Raw genomic sequence first — 14,628 nt, 5'->3', positions numbered from 1 at the left:
TGAGAATTCAAAGACAAAGAGAGGGCTGGAGAGATGGTTCAGAGGTTAAGAAGCACTGGCTGCTCTTCCAGAGGTTCTGAGTTCAAATCCCAGCAACCACGTGGTGGCTCACAACCATCTGTAGTGAGATCTGATGCCCTCTTCTGGTGTGTGTGAAGACAGTGGCAGTGTACGCATATACATAAAACTAAACCTTTAAAAATAAATAAATAAATCTAAAAAAAAAAAAAAAAGACAGACATAAGCCTTTAGTCATGACAACCACCACAGAATATGTCTCTCATAAAAGAGCTCCTTCGGGGACTGGAGAGATGGCTCAGCGGTTAAGAGCACTGACTGCTCTTCCAGAGGTCCTGAGTTCAAATCCCAGTAACCACATGGTGGCTCACAACCACCTGTAATGAGATTGGATGCCCTCTTCTGGAGTGTCTGAAGACAGCTACAGTGTACTGATATATAATAAATAAATAAATCTTTAAAAAAAAAAAAAAAAAAAAAGCTCCTTCATCCCTCCAAGAAGTCTCTGGTGTAGAACCCCAGTTTCTACTTTGTGGATGTGAAAACCCAGAGGCTATCAGCACAGCCTTCAGCTTTGCACAAATGGTAGCCCTGTGTGTTCGCTTTACCACTGTCTTCTGTCAGCTTACAGAAAGTTGTTCCTTCTGAAGGAAGCATACTAAAAGCACCCTGAATCAAGAGTGGGAACCACCCATTAAATAAATAAGCATATAAACACATAAACCTAAGTGTTTGTGCACACCACACATGACTAGCCAATGACGTTTAATCTATCTGTTATTTGGCTCAGAGGAAATTATACCCAACCTTTGATGAACAAAGCATACAAAGTAGTGTCAGTGGGAAACGGATTCACTCACTGAGGCCTGCATCACTTACAATCTGGTCATGTTTTCTATTTGTAAATACAAGTTGCAACACAAGACCATCCTTCCCCTTACGGTCATAAACACTTCTGATCCCGGACAGGCATGAAAGAGAAGATAATATCAAGAAAAGCACACATGTGCACAAGACAAGGTATTCCATTTAGTGGATTCATAGAGTCCACCTCTGCTTCTATCTCAATCTAAACCAAATCCCTGCTTTTCCTAGGAGGAACCTGAGGCCACACAGTAGAGAAGTGGGAGCTGGAATGAGAGGCTCAGAGTCACCGCTCTTTCTGGCTCAAGCACCTCTATAATTTCCCTTCTCACACGAGGCTATGTTGTTAGATCATGAACTCATCAAGTGCCACAGCTCTGACAGAGGTGGATGACACTGACCACAGTCAGCTGGAAAGATACCTCTCAGACTGGCTATGGTCTGCAGATTCAGTCACTCTCTGAGACCTCGTCAAAACGCTGATCATGAAGATACTGCAAAACAGCCAGCCATGGTTACAAGCAACCAATGCCTTAATGACAATGTGCAGAGTGACCCTGCTTCCCTCTGAATGCAGCTGCACTGGCCAGGAGCTGACACAGGTAAATAACTAAGATCTTCAGTGGAGGGCCCTGCTGAGTGACACACCCACAACACAGGACAAGTGTTTCCTATATCCTTCCTTTGCAACCTGAGGTCTGGATTAGCATTCCCATGCTTAGTTTCATAATATTCTTTCTTAACTTGGAACTCACTACGTTGTGTTAGTCAGAAAGCTGCTTGTCACAAGAATGAGAGGGCACCAGGGTAACAATTATAGTGACAGTGCACACACTGCAGACATGTCTTACTAAACTGAACAGGAAGTTTATGGAAGATGGTGCTATCCCCATTGTACGGGTAAAGAAGCTAACCAAGGGGTCATGGGACAAGAAGAAGGTGGAGCTGTGATGTGAAGACAGAATTCCCTCAAAGGAAAGCTCTAAGGCCCACATCCATTATGAAAACTACATTTCCCTGGTTCAGTAATTTTATTCGGTTACTTCCTGGCTCAAGATTCAGACTTTGGGGACTATTTTTCAAAGCTTTCTGAAAGGAAAATCCAAGCTCCTCCTGAGTGTAGCATGCTAGGTCAGATCCATTTTCATTTACTCGTGGCCCTAGACTCATCAGGTCTTACACATCAGGTCCTCCTCTGGGAAGCCACTGCCCTTGATCTGGTCCACAAAGTGTTGTCACAGTTTCGAGGGCAGCGCAGACACACCTCTCTCTAGACTTTCTTCTCTCCTCTGCAATCCCTTTTTATGCCATGCAAATAAAACTGGTCTGTGCCAAGAGACCAGCCTTACATGTCACGTGCATTCCAAGGAGGGCTTCTGCCTGGCCATGCCCCAGAGGACCTCTGAAAACATCATCTGTTCCTGACGGGCATGGTGCTCAGATCATCACAGGGGGAAGGCCTATCACTTGGCCACCTAAGTACCGATGCTTTTGTATTCAAAACAGTCCACAGAACCTAAACTGTTGAGTGGTCCAAGAATAAGCAAAACACAAGATAGGCACAGAAATAATTAAATGTTCAAAACTGAATACTGGGCCTTAGAAAGACCATGTTAGAGAGTTAGAGGAGAGGACCGCCCATGGATCTCTGTGGCCTTGAGATGGCTAACCCCAAGGTCTCAAAGTTTCACACATAGAGGAAAGACCACACATCCTCCTCACAAGATAACTTAGCCATTATGAGTACACGCTGCTCTTACAGAGGATCTTAGTTGGGTGCCCAGTACCCATATGGAGACCCACAGTGTCTTGTAATTCTAGCACCAGTAGATCTAACACTCTCTTCTGACCACCATGGGCTCTGTGCACACATGCACATACCTGTCCTCACACATGCACGTACACATAATTAAAAGAAAAGAATAAGGAGCCAGAGAAATGGCTCAGCAGTTAAGAGCTCTGACTGCTAATTCAGAGGGCCTGAGTTTGATTGCCAGCAGCCACTTGTTGATTTACAACCATCTGTAAGTCTAGTTCCAGGGATCCAATGTTCTCTTCTGCCCAAGCTGTGGACAGACAGACATACAGGCAAAACATCCATGCATGCAAAATAAGGTCTTTTTAAAAATTCATATGTATGTATAGCATAAAAAAAGACTGAAAAGTACCTAAGTGTCCTGCAACTACACACTTAGATCTCACCAGAGCAAGGAGAAGGAAAAAAGTAAACCATATTTAATATCAGGAGAACATCACATATGGACTGAGCAAATGAGCCATAGGCAAAGGAATGGACACTGTGTGATTCTAGTCACGAATCTTAAAGGCAAGTAAAACTACTCGAAGATACCAGCAGTCGGGACACTGGTTATTCCTGGGCCCCTGAGGGCAGACGATCTGCAGCACCAGTGACTTTGTCACTAGAGATGCTGCACACACAGATGGGTTCATCTGTGACATCCGTTCCACACAGCTCTCTAGCAAGGGCACGTGCTTGCTCCTCTACGTGTGAGACCTCAACCCGAGACCAGTGGCCTTCTAACTCTAATGCGAAACAAGGTTTCCCTCCCTCCCCTTCCCTCCTCCCTCCCTCTCTCCTTCCCTCCCCCCTCCCTCCCTTCCTCCCTCCTGTCAGGGTTCAAGAGGATCAGAATCACATTTCTATCACAGCCACAACTCAGAAAGAAGGCCCCAGTGTCCTGCCACCACCATGATAGCAAGGGCATTGTTTGTTTTGTTTTGTTTTGTTTTGTTTTGTTTTGTTTGGGGTTTGGGTTTAGACACAGAGTTTCTCCAAATAGTCCCGGCTGTCCTGGAGAACCTTCTGTAGACCAGGTAGACTCCACCTCAGAGATTTGCCTGCCCCTGCCTCCCAAGTGCTGGGATTAATCATGTTGCACCTCCACCTCCAGGAGGAATGGCATCCCTACACTACTGAGGATATAGCAATCCAAAGTCATCCGGATGACTGAGAGCACACTCTGACCCCCAGCGCCCTCCCTTCTCTTAGCCTCTGAAGTATCTACTCAGTAACTACCTGGGGATGAGGAGACAGGGTCGGAGGAGTGTTTGGCACAAGGTAAAATGTAGAAGAACTTAAGAGAATAAATCTGAACAAGTCACTCAAACCCTTACCACTCAGCACAAGTTCAGCCATAGCATCACCACTTGGCAAGAGGAGTGGGGAGAAGGGAGGCCACTAAGCCACATGAAAACACTTCCTCAGCCTGCGGGGTCACTGAAGGGCCAACGAGCCTCACTCCTGTGGACAAGCTACCACAGGGTCTGAGGGAAAGAGCAACAAAGCACCTGAGAGGGAAGAGGGCGGTGCCTTTGGTATGCTACCAGGCCTGTGCTGTCCTGCTTGATCCGTGCCAGATGAAGACCGGCTGGCAGACTGCCGTGGAGACACGTCTGAACCCGCACATGGCCATTTTCACCACGATGCTCTTGGAGTTTAGATGCTTTCGAGGAAGGAGGGGCTGTAAGTTCTCCGGTGTGATGTGCTGGCTGCTAACTACAGCATAGGGATGTCAGAAATGAACGGCCGTGGGGGTAAGCCTACTCACTTTTAAGAAAAAAACAGGTTCAACGTTGATTTCTCAGCTCTCCCAATCTTGCACGTCCTTAGCAAACTGATCCATAGAAGTTCGGTACTGAAAAGAAATCAAAATTATATTAAAACAAATTCAAATCATAGCGCAGCGGGAAGAAAGGCTTAGGTGGCAAATTGTTATATAAACGACTCACAACAAGCTACTATCACGGGGGTTATTAAAACAAGAAAACTCGTGTGAAGGACTTCCTTCTACTGTCTTCCTTCCCCACACCTCTTTCTCTGCCTCTTTAGCTCCATGCTTTTCTGTGCACCTCAGCTACGAACAGCCTGCTAAGATCACCACCATTAATTTTTACAACCAGAGTACTGAGCACATGGTGGATGTTCTATGAGCAGTTGTTAGGTGAACAAATGGATTGTTGTTTTTTTATAATACATCTGTCGGTCTATATCTGCCCAGGAATTGGTTCTGGGATCTCCTGCTAGATACCAGAACCTCAAGATGCTCGAGGGCTCAAGGATGTGAATGGCCTAAGCTCACCATCCTGTGTAGTTTATATCATACCTAGGTTACCTATGATGCTTATCCCTACGTAAGCTGTCGTTACACTGCTTAGAATCCAGCCTCTTAGACCACAGTATGGGATCACATCACTGAATGTAGAGTCATGAAAGTTTTCACAGCAATAAAAGGTTTTAGAATATACAATGACCAAAAATCAATTCAAAGTCAAACATGTAACAATTGTCAAACGTTTCTGGCTGTTTCAAAAGACTTGTATGTTGTATGCACAAAGCCTTCTGCTCTTATAGAAACATAAAAGCTTAATTATGAAAACAAAGACCTTTAATATCTTAACACCATTCCTCCTCACAGAAGTCATAAATTCATACCTCCCTGTGCTAGAACACTTGGTTTTATAAATTTTTGTTTGAATTATTTGCTTAAGTTTCTTTCTTCTTTTTTACTTGTTAAAATGAATTTTGATTTAGGATTAGAACAGATTTTTCTTAAATAGCCCTAAACATACTTTGACCATTTTATTTCACATACTTATGCAAAGAAGCATTCTCAGCACTAAGTCTATAAAATCAAAATATTCTTAAAGATCAGAAGCAGGAGGGTCACAAATTCAAGATCACCCTGTGCTGCTTCACAGGTTTTAGGCATCCTGGGCTATGTGAGATTCTGTCTAAAAATAAATACTAATCAATTAAAAAAACTTTAAGATGCTCAGTGCCCCACAACGTCAAATAGCCAGCCAGCCATCTTTAACCATTAATATACACCGAAGAATTTCCTTTGATTCCTAACAGTAGATGCTTGGCTTCTGTATATTTTAAGTGTCTACTTCTCAGGTCATGTAAAAATTTCTTGGGCAGAAACGGGTGGCAAGTGGAAGTTTAAGAAGCCCTGGTTTAGGGAGGAATGACAGGGGTGGAAATTACTCAGGTTGGGAACAGATGTAATTGCTACTTTCTGTCCAACCCTGCTGAACCCACATGAGGTCCTACAGATGTAGGGTCAGATGTACACAGGTGCGTCAAGGTAAAAATAAACAAGGAGATGCTTCCCCTCTAAGAGGAGCCGTGTGGACAACACAGGATGACACGTATGTCTCATGATTTGCCCTTCAGGTACCCACACCTCTTTTACATATTTCATACATAAGAAACGCCACTCCCATGTATATATGAGGACAATGCATCCCCACCAAGATGTGCTGACAAAGTAGCCTCAGGTGGCAGACCCAGCAGGGAAGAAAGATCAGCTCCACCTGCAGGCATTTATTTACTTATTCTTTCCGTCTCCTCTTTCTAAAAGCTCCAGGAACAGGGTTTCAACAGAGAAACAGAGCTTTTCCCTGGCCAGGGCATTTTAGGCACAGTGGAGGTGCACATGGTCTTTAAGGAGTTTCTTACACCTCATCGAGTCACATCAGGAACGTGTCAGTGTGTTGTGCTTTTCCTAACGTTAGCTTTACAGACACACTTCACCAGTTGAGGGGGTTTGTAAGGACAGGCCTGAGTTTCAGATCAAGCTTCCATCCAAAAATAAAGTTCAACTGATATGCCATTTTCTCGTGTGTGTGTGTGTGTGTGTGTGTGTGTGTGTGTGTGTGTGTGAATAGTATCAGATCCCATGAAGCTCGAGTTCTATGAGGCTGTGAACTGCCAGATGTGGGTGATTTAAAAGTGACCTTGTAGGAAGGCCAACTAGGTGCTTCTGAGAACAGAGGCAGGAGCCAGTGGACATGTGTGACAGTGGACATGCGTGACAGTGGGCAGAGCAATTTTACCTTCCTTTATTTTATTTATGTCTAAAACATAACATAAAACATAAAGTGACCCATTGACCTGCTTATGAAATACTGAAATAATAAATAATGTAATGATAACAATAAATGCTGAGTGCAGAAAACCCTTTACAGGTGAAGCAATGAAGGCAAACAACGACCATTTCAACCAGTGTGGGACCCGATGTGCTAGCCCTGAGCTGACTGAGACACAACCAGTGTGGGACCCGATGTGCTAGCCCTGAGCTGACTGAGACACAACCAGTGTGGGACCCGATGTGCTAGCCCTGAGCTGACTGAGACACAACCAGTGTGAGACCCGATGTGCTAGCCCTGAGCTGACTGAGACACAGCCAGTGTGGGACCCGATGTGCTAGCCCTGAGCTGACTGAGACACAACCAGTGTGGGACCCGATGTGCTAACACTGAGCTGACTGAGACACAACCAGTGTGAGACCCGATGTGCTAGCCCTGAGCTGACTGAGACACAACCAGTGTGGGACCCGATGTGCTAGCCCTGAGCTGACTGAGACACAACCAGTGTGAGATCCGATGTGCCAGCCCTGAGCTGACTGAGACACAACCAGTGTGGGACCCGATGTGCTAGCCCTGAGCTGACTGAGACACAACCAGTGTGAGACCCAATGTGCTAACACTGAGCTGACTGAACCACAATATCCAATCTTCCCTTGCCTTCTCTACTTTAAAAAAAAAAAAAAAAATGTTACTGGGGAATGAGTCCAGGTCCCTAACAAGTTCTCGGCAAGCTCTACACTGAGCTCAGCCCAGGTCCCACCCACCATCCCTAATGGGTCCTTTCTGGGAAAATGTGAGTTCTGGCCTCGATCCCAGAACCAAAGACAGCCTAGGGCTGGACCAGCTCATCTCTCCTTCAGCCTGTCATCACTGGTTATAAGAACAAGCAGAAGTCATCCAAAACTGATACACACACACACACACACACACACACACACACACACACACACACACACAGAGCACACACGTGCATGCACGCACATGCACACACAAGGGCTTTTTCCTTTATAACCTGCCTAGCCTCAAGTATTTTATTACAGTACCATAAAAAAGCAAGATGGGGAAACCAAGGCACTGTGACAAGGAACAAGAGACAATGGATTTCCCTAAGTCAGTCATTTCCTGGGTCCCACCACCACCAACCTCTCTGCTGGACATATGTCAAGAATTCTGGTAGAATACTTTAAAGAGAGGAGAAGTATATATACTTATGTTCTATAATACCCACTTTAAAGCATCTAAAATGTAAAAAAAGGGCCCACCAGAAAGTTAAGGGCTGCCTGAACTCGCTCCAGAGGGATTCGCTCTGGACTTCTGAGGGGCAGTGAATATCCACCCTGGCCCTCAGCACAAAGCTCTGATTATCTGGCCCGAGCAGTACTGAATACATAAAACACCGATAAACACTAACCATTAGCTTCTGAGTTTCCACCACAGGCCCTGCTTCCCTGAGTCAAAGATGGTCTTTGTTATGTTGTCTTAATGGAATGCAAGGGACTTTAGTCACTTCCTCAGAAACCGACCTAGACTATAAATACAAACTCACCAACACAGTCGGCCACTCACAAAAAGGCCCACTGGCAAGTGTAATTTTAAAACAAGAGCTCGTTATTAAGCCGAAAAATAAGAAATAAAAGACCCAAGCCCATATACACAACAGGTCTAGAAGAAAAACCCTCAGTGTACCAACAAGCACAACTACAAATTGCTTTTTACTTGGCTCATAAAACTTTCCTACATAGAGAGGATAGAAGAAAAAACAGTCTGTATTTGTGTCCATCAAATGAAACAAACCCTGATCTTTCCCCAACCTCTGGATCACAAGAAAATGCTCCGAGCCCTTAAATAAGTGACTTCTATGCCACCCTTTAAAAGGACTCATTCATGACAGCTACTCTAAGTCCCTTTGCTGGTCTAAGGCCTGACCCCGTGCTAAGCAATGAATAGAGAGTGAAGCTAGTGTCTTCACAGTACCTCAAGCTCCAGGCATGACTAAAGTGCCCAGGACAGGGTCTCTCCATACCCAAACGTGGCTTGCCACCTATTTGGGTAAATAAAATCTTGCTTGGAATGCAGCCATGCCCATGTGTCTACAGCCTGTCCACAGCTGCTGCTTGCAGGGTGCAATGCCAGGAGGACTGAGTAATACCAACAGAGGCTGGAAGACACACCAAGTACAGGCTATTCAGTATTTGGCCCTTTAAGAAAAAGTTTGCGGGGAGGCCTAGGTCCAGCCCATATATGTTCTTTGGTTGGTTGTTTGGACTCCAAGAGCCCTAAGGGTCCGAGTTAGTTGACTCTATTGGCCTTCCTGTGGAATTCCTATCCCCTTTGGGGCCTGCAAACCTTCCTCCTATCCTTCTGTAAGAGTCCCCAAGCTCCCTCCATTCACTGTCTAACTGTGAATGTCTGCATCTGTCTGAGTCAGCTGCCAAGTCAGAGAACAACATGCTCCCACACATATGTAGCAGGTGTGCAGCTGGGTCCTGAACAACTGGAGCAGGGACTGTCCCAAATGCTGTTGCCTGCACACGGGATGTGTTCTTCTAGCTGGGCTACCTCATCCAACCTCAGTGGGAGAGGAAGCACCTAGCCTTGAAGAGACTTGAAGTGCCAGAGTGGGGGTACACCCAGGGGGGTCCCACCTGCTCAGAGGAGAAAGAGGGAGGTGGGGGAAGGATTGTGGGAGGGGTGACCAGGAGGAGGGCAGAGGACAGGATGTAAAGTGAATAAGTAAAAGATAAAATTAAACTTAAAAAGAAAAAGTTTGCTCCTCTCTGAAGCTGCTTCAGTTACCCACCAATCCTAGTTGAGTGACAGACACTACCGAGCCCATTTAACCACTGGCTGCTTTATTTATATCCCTTGTGATACACTGATTACCAATGTTCATTGGGAAAAACAGATACCAGATGCTGAGAGCTTTATCTTTAGTAAGTAAATAGAGAATTAGTTCATTTAGTTCAGGCAAAACCTCACATGGGAAATAAACCCATGAGAGAGAGAACTGCAGTATTAAGTGACCTGCCCCAGGCTGCTAATGAGTGGGGAACTGGGACCAGAGCACAGGAGCCCAGCTACACAGCCCGTGATCTCCACCCCTAGGCGACAGGGACGTTAATCTAGTGTTAGCGGGCCATATAAGACAATCAAATCTCGAAAGGCTTATTAGTTCTACGTGCTGTGTCAATACAATAAAGTGCCCCTCTTAATTTGATATCTAAGATAATATAAATTGGACTTTCCTACATGTTCAAGTTCTTTCTGGTGCTAGAGTTGGCCCTAACCTTAGGGTATTAGAAACATAAAGGCCACCATATTCTTCACCGTGATGAGCAAGGAAGCTAACTGGTCACATGGATCCTACGCTAGCTAGTGTTGCAGGAGGCTTAGGCTTCTCAGGATGACCAGACAGATATGACGGTTTCCAGATGTGTACCCACCTGGTCTCACTGTCCCCAGGAGGCCTCCACCTGGGAGAGGTGGAACAAACACTAACAGAAGTCATGCAGCTGCCGCCGCCCATCCGTGCACAGGAAGAAGCCCCCTCGCTGAATCATCCCCACACTTCCTGCCTTCCCTGGAATTTCTGGAGGAAGTGTGTCACCTCCATGCGACCTAGTGCCCTTTTGTACTGAAAACAGGTTGATGAGGCTCCAACTGACTAGAGGGAACTTTGAGGAGCTTCTCATCCTGGCCCCTGGGTAGGCAGAGCTGCCCAGGTCTCCTAACCAGGCTGGCCCCAGCCGGTTTTACCTGCCTGTAGATGTAAGTAAGCCCAAGCTGTAGTGTGAATCCCACTCCAACTTTTCAACCTCACCTCTTGTTTCTGGTCTTCCCCAGCCCCTAACATGGACTGCCTTTCCTCTAGCCTATCACATCGGTTCCTTCCTCGGAGGCTGGGCTCCTTCTGTAGCCCTTATTAGCCCTTAGTGACCTCACACTAAGTGTGCAGTGTCTGCCCTCCGACCTGTGTAGTTTCACAGGTATTTCTCTCCCTGAAGATATTCACAACCTAGCAGAAGAAATGGGTAACAGAGACTAAAGCAAAACTGTACATGAAAGGTTCCCAGCTCCATGGCTCCTGACTGCCAAATCTAACAAGTTCTGAGGAGAGAAAGATACCTGGACTGAACCTTAAGGAAAAACCAGTAGAGGCTGAACGATTTTTTCTAAAGGCAGAAGGGTAGCACAAAGGGTAGGTTTATGTCACAAATTCTAGGGCTAGAGTCCAAACTCTTGGAGACTTGTGGCTGGAATCATGTGTGTAAGGATTCAGATCAAATACACTAGACTGAATTCTCACTCAGCTACACACTGGGAGTGGGTTCCTATGTCTTGCGTGAATCACAGCACCTCGAATCTGCTCTCACCACAGACAGCGGGGTAAACTTCTTCTCCCATCCATCCTCTGGGGGATTTAATCACACACAAACTTCACACTCTAAATATCCTCATAGCTCTCAGTAAGACTCTGTTAGCAGGCGGTGGATTCTCTCAGAAAGACACTTGGCATATACAAGCTTTCAATTCAGGGTCCTCACCAAGCAGCACTAAGTTACACTGTTTCAAGTTGAGCAAACTTCAGTCACAAGCTGGAGCTGGTAGCTAGTTACATGAGGACCTTCCCAAACAATGGGGCAATGTGGCCAGTTACATGCACACCCACAGCTAAGTAGTGGGTAGTACGGCTAGTTACAAGGGGACACTCCCAAGCAATAACATAACATCTTGTTGTTCCAATATAGCTGTGCTTTCTGCCTATCTAGCAATCTCTAAGAGAAGACAAAAACTATTTTGTTGTGGGACAGGCAGAAAAACAAAGCTAGCAATGAGACTGAAGATCATGTTGAGCACTACAAGAAAGACATGGTCCTTAGCTTCAAGAAAACAAGGACACTGGAGCTGGAGAGATGGCTCAGCAGTTAAGAGCACTGGCTGCTCTTTCAGAGGACCTGGGTTCAACCCTCATAGGAATTACAACTGTTGGTATTGCCATCCGGGGAGCTAACACCCTCTTTTGCACACATGTGGTGTGCAAACACATGCAGGCAAAAGCGACCATACATTGAAAATAGATAAAACTTAAAACCACTACACGGAAGAGAGGGGAAAAATCAGATGTTCCAATGCTGTAGTATGTTTTTAGACCCAAAGCTAGACAAAGAAATGGTTTCTTTCCTATGGCTTTTACAGGGCTCAGTGTACAGGTTCTTAAATGTCACCATAGTACAACCACTGAGCTTTAAAACTAGAATGAAGCTGGGAATGGTGGCACACAACTTTAATCCCAGCATGAGGAAGGCAGAACCAGAGCTCTGTGAGTCCAAGGCTGGCCTGGTCTACGTAGTGAGTTCTGGGACAGCCAGGATTACATAGAGAGACTCTATCTCAAATAAATACACACACACACACACATAGAGAGAGAGAGAGAGAGAGACAGAGAGAGAGAGAGAGAGACAGAGACAGAGAGACAGAGACAGAGAGAGAGAGAGAGAGAGAGAGAGAGAGAGGAGAGAGAAGGGGGGGGCAGACACAGACACAGACAGACAGAGACAGACAGACAGACCGACCAACCAACCAGAGGAATATGCAACCTGACAGTGATACCTGAGCTCTTCAGTCAACCCACTTCCACTGCTAAAATAATATTCCCTATAGTTCTCTAATTTCCTGAAGATTCCAACATGTTTGCATTTGCCCTAAGTACATCAAAAAGAGCCCACATCACTGTAAATCAGCATGCTGCTGCATAATCATTGCTGGTGGTTAATAATGACTTGTTTCAAATAATACTGGAAAGTGTCCTCCCACCCCCAAGAAAGATTCTAATCGAAAGCTCCTAAGCAGCCTGGGAATTTAAGGTCAGTTACTCTCTGAAAGTTCTGTCTGAACTGAATGCAATGACTACAGTCTAGCACTAAGTTATACACAAATGAGCACACACATAGCTGTATGGCACAGCGCACATGAGGATTGACATGGTTCACGTTCAAAGTATATCAGTCTCTGTGGCAAACACATCGGACTATGGCATACATTTTATATAACAAAGCACTGAGGCAACGTGAATATAAAGGGCAACTGCAAAATCCCCTATCAGTGTGTTACACCAACATGCAGAATGTGAGACTGCACTTCGGAACATCAGAGATGGTCCTACTGCCAGCACACCTGAAAGAACCTCGTGGCAGTGAGGCACAAACTCATCACATACACGCAGAGACAGTGTCCTACAAATACTGCGAAATACACCGAGTTCCTACTGAAATAGGAAAGAGAAGATCCAGCCACCCCGAAGACATTCTGTAGAATCAAGCCTTTCCACCAAATCACTAACTTACTTCTGCAAACATTAAAATGCTCAGGCCCTCAGCACAATGGAATTTACATAGCTGAGAGCATCAGTAAAGTCAGTGGCATCAGCTCACTGCTACATAACACTTGATGATGTCAGCAGAACCCCATACAGCAGCAGAAAACCTCAGTACGGTCACCAGAGATCTGGAAAATGGGCAGCCTGCTCGGAACTTTAGCGCTGTGTGTGCAGTCCAGACCCCCCCCTTTAAATTCTGCTTCCATGAAAGATGGAAATGCACAATAGCATGTACATTCTGCAAACATCAAGAGACTCCATCACAGTTCTAAGGAGGAGACAGGCTAAAATATCTCCTACCCCACGAGCCCCAAGTGCTAATTAAGGAAGTGACAGAACACGTGTTGCAAGCCACCATCAAAAAAATAAAAGGCTAGCCTACTTTTTAAATCCATACTAACCAAGGCTTTTCTCACCTTCTCCATCTTTGTAAGAAAACGTTATGTTCTCTTTCTCTGTGCGTCTGTCTCTGTGCCTCTCTCTCTCTCTCTCTCTCTCTCTCTCTCTCTCTCTCTCTCTCTCCCTGTCTCCCTCCAATTTAGAAGAGAACAAATTGTTAGAAACTTGTACAGTAGAGTAATTTAAAAACTTGCAATGGTTTTGCAAAAAGTCTTAAATATATAACAGCCTTGATTCATTTTCCATGCCAAGTTTAAGCTGGACAGGTGATGAAGAAGGGAAATATATTGTTCATATGATGTAATTTACAAGACACAATCATGGAGTTGACCTTCAATATATAAGAAGCACTCGGGGCTGGGGATTTAGCTCAGTGGTAGAGCGCTTACCTAGGAAGCGCAAGGCCCCAAGGCCCTGGGTTCGGTCCCCAGCTCCGAAAAAAAGAACCAAAAAAAAAAAAGAAGCACTCAAGTCAGGGACAAAGAAGTTTTTTCTTGGACAAAGTGTTTGTCATGTGCCAAAAAAAAAAAAAAAAAAAAAAAAAAAAAAAAAAAAAAAAAAAAAAAAAAAAAAACACTTCACCAATTCCAATCTGCTGGGTTGGAAGGAGAGAAAAGTCCAATGGTTTTATGCTTTAATTATTAGCAACATGAATTTATTTGTATTTGGTACCTACCATTTGATTACACTCTACTGGGTATAAAATTTAAAAAGCATGGAATCTTTCTAAATCTTTATTACTATCCTACAAAATAAACTAATGACACAGTGACCGATCTCACTGGAGGTGCACAGCTGAGGAAGGCAAATCGAAGAGCAGCTCACAACTGAAGGTAGTGAGTGACAAGGCCTACTGAAGAAGGGAGACTGGGTTAGACCAGCGGTTCTCAACCTTCCCAACACCACGATGCTCTCATATGATTCCTCATACTGGTGGTGATCACCCCAACCATAAAATTATTTCACTGCTACTTCATAACTCCAATTATGCCACTGTTGTGAATTGTAATGCAAATGTCTGATATGCAGGGTCTCTGATTCATGACTCTCAGAGGGGCTAAGACTTACAGACTGAGGAC

The 14,628-nt window shown here is 45.0% G+C and overlaps 1 protein-coding gene across 26 annotated transcripts in view; it reads right to left on the bottom strand.

Annotated features, from left to right (window-relative positions):
- The window catches only part of Ppfibp1 (PPFIA binding protein 1), a 143,831-nt gene that overhangs the window by 91,275 nt on the left and 37,928 nt on the right, over window positions 1-14,628 (bottom strand). For 18 of the 26 annotated variants that reach the window (XM_039107707.2, XM_039107711.2, XM_039107710.2 and 15 more), the window contains one exon: window positions 4,452-4,538. The gene's annotated coding sequence lies outside the window, so the exon portion shown is untranslated. Of the gene's footprint in view, window positions 1-4,191; window positions 4,539-14,628 lie in introns of all 26 variants that reach the window. The other 8 variants (XM_008763382.3, XM_063286177.1, XM_063286181.1 and 5 more) reach the window with 1 other exon arrangement.

Source organism: Rattus norvegicus, chromosome 4 (assembly GCF_036323735.1).
Source record: "Rattus norvegicus strain BN/NHsdMcwi chromosome 4, GRCr8, whole genome shotgun sequence".
In the NCBI taxonomy this organism is placed as follows: Eukaryota; Metazoa; Chordata; class Mammalia; order Rodentia; family Muridae; genus Rattus; species Rattus norvegicus.
Note: the sequence above shows the minus strand (reverse complement) of the source record. Positions and strands in the feature narration are given on the sequence as shown.